The 8,341-nt window shown below is 41.1% G+C and overlaps 1 pseudogene; it reads right to left on the minus strand.

Annotated features, from left to right (window-relative positions):
• Nucleotides 1-4,218: 4,218 nt before the first annotated feature.
• LOC128700433 (cuticle protein AMP4-like) lies at nt 4,219-8,086 on the minus strand (annotated as a pseudogene).
• Between the last annotated feature and the right edge of the window lie 255 nt (nt 8,087-8,341).

Here is an 8,341-nt window from a genome sequence, read left to right on the forward strand (position 1 = left end):
ATATATATATATATATATATATATATATATATATATATATATATATATATATATATATATATATATATGTGTGTGTGTGTGTGTGTGTGTGTGTGTGTGTGTGTGTGTGTGTGTGTGTGTGTGTGTGTGTGTGTGTGTGTGTGTGTGTGTGTGTGTGTGTGTGTGTGTGTGTGTGTGTGTGATAACGCACATATATGACGCAAGATAACAGGCACTAAAATATCTGACATTACTGCCACCTTTAACGGAGGAAAGAAATCGGGATCATAGACCTAGAGCAGTAGGACAGCTTCTGGGAGTGTGGCCCTGGACTGACCGTCCCCTCGCTTGGCATAAAAGGTGAACCACCACACCCAGACTCCATCATACTCTCACTACCTGACAACATGAAGTTTGTGATGAGTACTGCTCCACTGGCAGACTTTTGGGAAATCTCAAGCATATATATAACATTATTTCCAATAAGTATAAATTATTATTCATGTTTGAGCCTCTGGGGAATGATCAGTTATCTTTTTGTTATTTTTCATCACATACACCTAAACCCTGCAACATGTTAATAAAGAAAGGATATTTATTAATCTCTCGTAATTTATTATCTTTTATATTTTAGATCGTGATCTTAGCTGTAGTGGCTGTGGCAGTGGCCGAGAAGCTGCCTGCCCGTCCTGTACTCATCGTTAGCAGTCAACAGACCAACCCAGACGCTGCTGGTGACACACAGTTCTGCACTTGAAAGCGAGGACGGCATTAAAGTTCACGTTTCTGGTTCTGAGGGTGCCACTGGAGGCACCAACTTAATTGGCTCATATAGGTAAGTGTAATGATAGATCGTATATCGTATATTTTTAAATATCCGATAGTACTTCCCCGATTCTAAATTCTGTCAACACTAAAATATCATCTAAATGATGTAATGCTGGAATACTTTAGAGAGAGTGACCACTCCACACTTCATCTTGTGTCCTTTGTACCGGCTACTGATGCTGATCATTCCATTTTATTTAGGTTCTCTTCTCCATTCTTATTTCTTTTAATCCCCATTCAGTCTCACTCATAAATTTATTTAACTACTATTTCAGACTATGTAACTCTGTGTGTCCTCTCTTGTTTCCCTAGGTCTATTATCCCTCGGTATACAGTTTACTCATTTGTTTATTGAACTCTAACATCGTTTGATAAAACACCCAAAATATATCCCACTGTTGCTATCGTTACTATTCGCCTTGCAAACCCTTAACTTTCATCTATTCCAGTTCTCCATAGTTATCATCAGTAAGAGCATACAATCCTTAATGTTAATATATGTCTCAAACATAGTATGTGATAAACTCTACACAATTCATCACATATTCGTGATAAGTTTAACTCTTAAGCCAATGGCTAAAGTTCCATTTTATGCTTCACAATTTCACAAACATGGGTCTCGGTGCTTCAACCACGGTGGCCTGTATTCTTGTCCAGAAAACATTAACTTCTAGCATCCAGATTGAACACTGCACACTGCATATAATTTTTACTTGGTCTCAACAATGTGTCAAAAGACCGACAGCAGAGCATGTTTTAGACATGAAAGCCTTAATCACTGACATGAACAACCAATATATAATACCAATGTCTTATCCCCCAGGAGGATGGTAGTATAGCATCAGTACAGTACGTAGCTGACGAGAACGGCTACCAGCCACAGTTCGACCTGTTGCCTGAGGCTCCTGAATTCCCTCACGAAATCTCTGTTTGTCCTCGACCAGATCGCCTTCGCCGAGGAGGAAAGGAAGCGCGAGGAACGAGAGGGACGCTAAGAATTCTATTATTTCGCATTCTCCCTGGATCTACTCTTCAACTATTGATTACTTTCCATTACTACTTTCTCTGTATACAGACATCACAATGCTCAGTGTCATTTATATTTATTTATGTATTTATACACACCGTATTTGCATGTGAATAAAATATTTGCATATTATCATTACACTTTCATAACTGTTTTCATACATAATTTGCTCGCACATAAATGATCAGTGTTTTATGTGATTTTGATATTACAATATAAATGAAACTTGTAGAAGACGTAAAAGTGTTGAGTTTATATGAATTTATATGAGCTTGCTGTCCTCAGATATACAATACTCTCTATCCTGGCAGACCTGATAGTGTATTACAAACTTTACAGCGTCGTCGGTCCCTACCTCCACCTCCAACCCTACCTCCACCTCCAACCCTACCTCCACCTCCAACCCTACCTCCACCTCCAACCCTACCTACACCTCCAACCCTACCTCCACCTCCAACCCTACCTACACCTCCAACCCTACCTCCACCTCCAACCCTACCTCCACCTCCAACCCTACCTACACCTCCAACCCTACCTACACCTCCAACCCTACCTCCACCTCCAACCCTACCTACACCTCCAACCCTACCTCCACCTCCAACCCTACCTACACCTCCAACCCTACCTCCACCTCCAACCCTACCTACACCTCCAACCCTACCTCCACCTCCAACCCTACCTACACCTCCAACCCTACCTCCACCTCCAACCCTACCTACACCTCCAACCCTACCTCCACCTCCAACCCTACCTCCACCTCCAACCCTACCTCCACCTCCAACCCTACCTACACCTCCAACCCTACCTCCACCTCCAACCCTACCTACACCTCCAACCCTACATCACTATACACGAGCGTCATTATAAGGTGGAGAGTGGGAATACGTCTTCCCCAGTTTTTTAAGGCATGAGACATCATGTTTAAAGGCTCCTCAACTTTTTGAGTAATAACATATATAATAATCAGAATTAGTTTCCACAAGTCAGCACTGATTTCAAGTGTCAAGTCATTCAGTACACATGTTTACCGCTCCTTCTATGATGTTAAGAAAACATTATTGCATATGAAGCCTTGGCTTCATATGCAATTATATTTATGATCTCTTCTGAGATGGTAAGTATTGTTGCAATTGAAGTTCTAGCTCTGTACTCTTCAAATCTTCAAATCCAGTGTCAATGTACTCGGAAAAAAACATTGTGCTCTGTTATAGTTTCACTCAATTCTAAAACTGTTGGGAGGATTTGTCATAAGAAACTGTCAGGAAAAACTGTCAGGAGCAACACTCAAAAGAAACTGTCAGGAGCAACACTCAAAAGAAACTGTCAGGAGCAACACTCAAAAGAAACTGTCAGGAGCAACACTCAAAAGAAACTGTCAGGAGCAACACTCAAAAGAAACTGTCAGGAGCAACACTCAAAAGAAACTGTCAGGAGCAACACTCAAAAGAAACTGTCAGGAGCAACACTCAAAAGAAACTGTCAGGAGCAACACTCAAAAGAAACTGTCAGGAGTCACTATCAGAAGAAACAGACATTCTTTAAACCAGTAGTTCCCAAACTGTAGGTTGCGGACCCCTGGGTGTCCTCATGAGTTATACTGACTGGTTCGCCGAGCTTTAGAGTTCATAATAACCTTTTGTCGTTACGTATTTTCTCAATAAACGGGGCTAAAATTATAACTAATGGCATGAGGGATTGAGAGAAATAAAAAAAAATTAAGTGAAAGGGAATTGTTATACTTAAAAAAGAATCGGGAATCACTGCATTCTAGACTATATTTTTGATAGTGGATTATATTTTTTAGCAGGCCTATTGGACCATAGTAGGCCAATAAGCCTGCTTTAGTTTTTCTTCTGTCTTATGTTCCTATAATTAGTAGTGATGATTAAGCTAGCAATTAGTGATAGCATGATAGTGCTCGATGATCTGGGTAGCAAAATTGAAACATGATGAAAATCGTATTTTATGGGAGTGTTTTATGCAGTGTGCACCACTCACAAAATTTAGTAGGTAAATATAAGCACATAAAGTTTTGTACATATATATTCCGAGGAAAAAAAAACAAAGGTTCACAAATAAATACACCACACAGAACTCGTCACGCAGTGACTATACGTGTAAATTTTCTGAAAACATAAGACTTCATTTAGACTAAAGCGAGGAAGACTAGGTGAAGTTAAACCCCCATAATAAGTCACTTCCAGCCATGGCAGCATTCGAGGTGCATTTTCTTGACTGTTATTCGAGTCTGACTCAGTATAGACTGTTAAGTCTGACTCGGCACAGACTACCGTTTGTTTAATTTAACAAAGGCAATTTTCTCTCGGGTCTTACCCTTGTCACTCTGCTCATACGTCTTACCCAAGAAAATTTCCTCTTAAATCCTAGCCTGGATTGCCTCCCTTCGAGTCTTATGGCTCTTGAGCCTTCTTCTTCATCTCCTCTTCGGCGAATTTGATCTGGTCGAGGACGAACTGAGGGATTTTGTGGGGGAATGCAAGAGCCACGGGCAGCAAGTCAGACTGTGGCTGATAGCCGTTCTCGTCAGCTACGAACTGTACTGACGCTACACTGCCATCCTCCTGAGGGTAGCTGGAAAAAAAAATATGCCGCAGTGTTAAATTAACATGAAAGACGAGCATTATTTCTGCGCTGTTATATACAGCAACCAGATACAAAGCATTCTTTGCAGAAATAGTTATTTGTGCTGCCGAAAGGTCTTTGACCAAATCAAAGGTAACTCACCTCAAGGAGCCGGCCATGTTGGATCCTCCATCAACTCCTTCCTTGCCAGAAACTTCGAAGTGGATGCCGTTCTCGGCCTCGAAGTTGGAACTGTGGGCACCAGCAGCGTCGGGGTTGATTTGCTGGCTGCGGAGGATGGCTACGGGCAGGACAGGCAGTTTATCAGCCACTGCCACAGCAACCACAGCCAGGATCACCAGCTAATATGGAACACTTGATACCAGATTAAAAGCTAATCCATATGCCATTTTGTTAATTTATTGCAGACTATTGAACTATAATGGACAATAAAAAAAATGTTAGTCGATTATTGTTAAAAACAATAGTATGAAGGTTCACATTATTATTATTATTATTATTATTATTATTATTATTATTATTATTATTATTATTACTTTCATGGGAAACGCTAAATCAGTAGGGGTCATAGAGAACCTGGGGAAAAGGAGGTAATCTGGTTTGGTTCATAATAGAAAAGGACGGATTTCAGTGGTAAGTGTCAAGAGAACCTTCAGTACTTACGAACTTCATGTTGTAGGGCCAGTGAGAGGTCGACCGAGGTCACTCCCGTACAATGAAGGTCATCCCCCAAATAATCACTGCTTGACCAAGGATGGCTTTTTCTAAGACGCTGCTCTTAGGCTTTCACTTTTATTGGGGTAAATATGACCCTGACACCTGTTTACCAACAAGTATGAGGGAGAAAAACAGAATTATGCAGCACTGGCGGAGCATACGTTCTCACCATTTTCCCATATCTCTTTCTCTCCCTTTCTCTTTCATTTGTCTTATTTATGTAAATATTACAGTGCAGTCATCTGAATAAGCATATACTCGGGGCTGAGGTAAGGTAGTTTGTTGAAGATGTTCCACAGTAATAGACCAAACTCTCTCCCATGTCGAAACATTCCACAGCCATGGACCAACTCGCTCCCATGTAACATTCCACAGCAATGGACCACGCTTACTCCTTTGTGGTACACTAGCACCGACTGACTCACAAGCACTTCTAGTTTTTATAGATTAGCTAGGAGTTCTGGGTGCCAGACACGATCAAAGACTCCTGCTGTATCCTACGTCACAAGGGCTTGTTTTCACAGCGCCATGGTAGGCAGCACAAGCGAACAAATGGTTCGAGAAAATCTAGCTTATAACCAGTGCATTTACATGAAGAGACAAGCTGAAACGATACCAGCTGGAACGAGACCAACTACACAGCAGATCTTGAACACATCCAGTGCCTATTGACAGTACCACGATTTAACAGATGGTCAACTACCAACCCATCCTTTTAACACCCACAAGCATTTAAGTGGACTTCTAACATACAGTTTGCAGTAAATTACTCGGTTAGGTTAGGTTGTCCTCTGTCCATTAAAAAAAAAATAACCAATTACGATATAAAACAAGCAATTGACTGCCACGCAGTTTGTAATAGTCGAAATGTCCTTATATGAAAGAAATCACAATAAAACGCGTGACTGCCAATATAAAAAATACCACAGTCAAAATAGGAAATAAAACCTGAGCGATTTCATGTGCTTACACACATCTTCAGAGAAGTATGTATATAAGCACATGAAAGTGCCCAGGTTACATTTCCTAGTTTCACTGCGGTATTTTTTCACGTCCTTATATCCGCTGGCAGATCATAGTCTCATACATTTTTATACAGGACCGACACAGTCCAATTCCGTTTATCTTACCAAAATACTGTTCTAATTGCTCAGTTTATATTTACATTATGCGCTGAGTTAAGAGCTTAATTTTCTAAGATCAGTTTGTTCGCCTACAGTAGTACTTGGTTCCTAGGGTTGCGGGACTTAGAAATGGTTGGGAACACCCTGGACTAGGGTCATTAAGTCTGTACCCTTCCACCACCAACCAGACAAGAATATTTCACTCCTAATATAGGGATTAAACTCCAAACGTATATATACGCTGCGAGAAATACACCTCTTAGTGTATATATCCCGTGTTCGTGACAGAACCACCACACGAAAGAGAGAACGACGAGGTAGAAAACTGGATCATCTTTAGGACTCTTAAGGAAAATGGGAATTTCACCAATTCGGCGAATGAACATATTTAACGAGCGGGTCAACAAAGACATGAAAACAGTCACTGAAAGAAAAAGGAAAAAAGGACAATAATAACAGCTGCAACAACAACGATAACCACAGACCAACGACAGTGACAACAACAACTACGTCAGCAGTAACAACAGCTACAAACTGACAACAACAATACCATCACCAACTACAACAACAACATCACCACCACCAACAGCAACGGCAACTATCATCACTACCAAAGACGACAACAGCAAGAACAACAGAAAACACAACATGAACAACGACAACAACCAACAACAGCAATAACAACAATATTAACAACAACGATACAGATAAACAACCATAACAAAAACATCAACAAACCTAACATCTCAGCAAACACAATCAACAAAAACCAGTGAGACAAAACCAGTGAGACAAAACCAGTGAGACAAAACCAGAGAAACATAACCAGTGAGACAAAACCAGTTAGACAAAACCAGTGAGACAAAACCAGTTAGACAAAACCAGTAAGACAAAACCAGTGAGACAAAACCAGTTAGACAAAACCAGTGAGACAAAACCAGTGAGACAAAACCAGTGAGACAAAACCAGTGAGACAAAACCAGTTAGACAAAACCAGTGAGACAAAACCAGTGAGACAAAACCAGTGAGACAAAACCAGTGAGACAAAACCAGTGAGACAAAACCAGAGAAACATAACCAGTGAGACAAAACCAGTTAGACAAAACCAGTGAGACAAAACCAGTTAGACAAAACCAGTAAGACAAAACCAGTGAGACAAAACCAGTTAGACAAAACCAGTGAGACAAAACCAGTGAGACAAAACCAGTTAGACAAAACCAGTGAGACAAAACCAGTGAGACAAAACCAGTGAGACAAAACCAGTGAGACAAAACCAGTGAGACAAAACCAGAGAAACATAACCAGTGAGACAAAACCAGTTAGACAAAACCAGTGAGACAAAACCAGTGAGACAAAACCAGTGAGACAAAACCAGTGAGACAAAACCAGAGAAACATAACCAGTGAGACAAAACCAGTTAGACAAAACCAGTGAGACAAAACCAGTTAGACAAAACCAGTAAGACAAAACCAGTGAGACAAAACCAGTTAGACAAAACCAGTGAGACAAAACCAGTGAGACAAAACCAGTGAGACAAAACCAGTGAGACAAAACCAGTTAGACAAAACCAGTGAGACAAAACCAGTGAGACAAAACCAGTGAGACAAAACCAGTTAGACAAAACCAGTGAGACAAAACCAGTGAGACAAAACCAGTGAGACAAAACCAGTTAGACAAAACCAGTGAGACAAAACCAGTGAGACAAAACCAGTGAGACAAAACCAGTTAGACAAAACTTGTAATGAATGACAAGTGAAAAGTCCAACAAACTCGCCCTTATGGTCCTCATGTCAAACATGGTCTTCATGGTCCAGCATGATAGTCATGGTCCAGCATGGTCCTTATGGTCCAGCTTAGTCCTCATGACCCAGCATGATCCTCGTGGTCCAGCATGGTCCCCATGGTCCAGCATGATCCTCATGGTCCGGATTGATCCTCATGGTCCTCATGATCCAGCATGATCCTCATGGTCCTCATGGCCAGTATGGTCCTCATGGTTTAGCGTGCTCCTCATGGTCCCGTATGGTTCTCATGGTCCAGCATGGTCCAGTGTGGCCCTCCA

The sequence above is a fragment of the Cherax quadricarinatus genome, chromosome 71 (assembly GCF_038502225.1).
Source record: "Cherax quadricarinatus isolate ZL_2023a chromosome 71, ASM3850222v1, whole genome shotgun sequence".
NCBI classification, from domain to species: Eukaryota; Metazoa; Arthropoda; class Malacostraca; order Decapoda; family Parastacidae; genus Cherax; species Cherax quadricarinatus.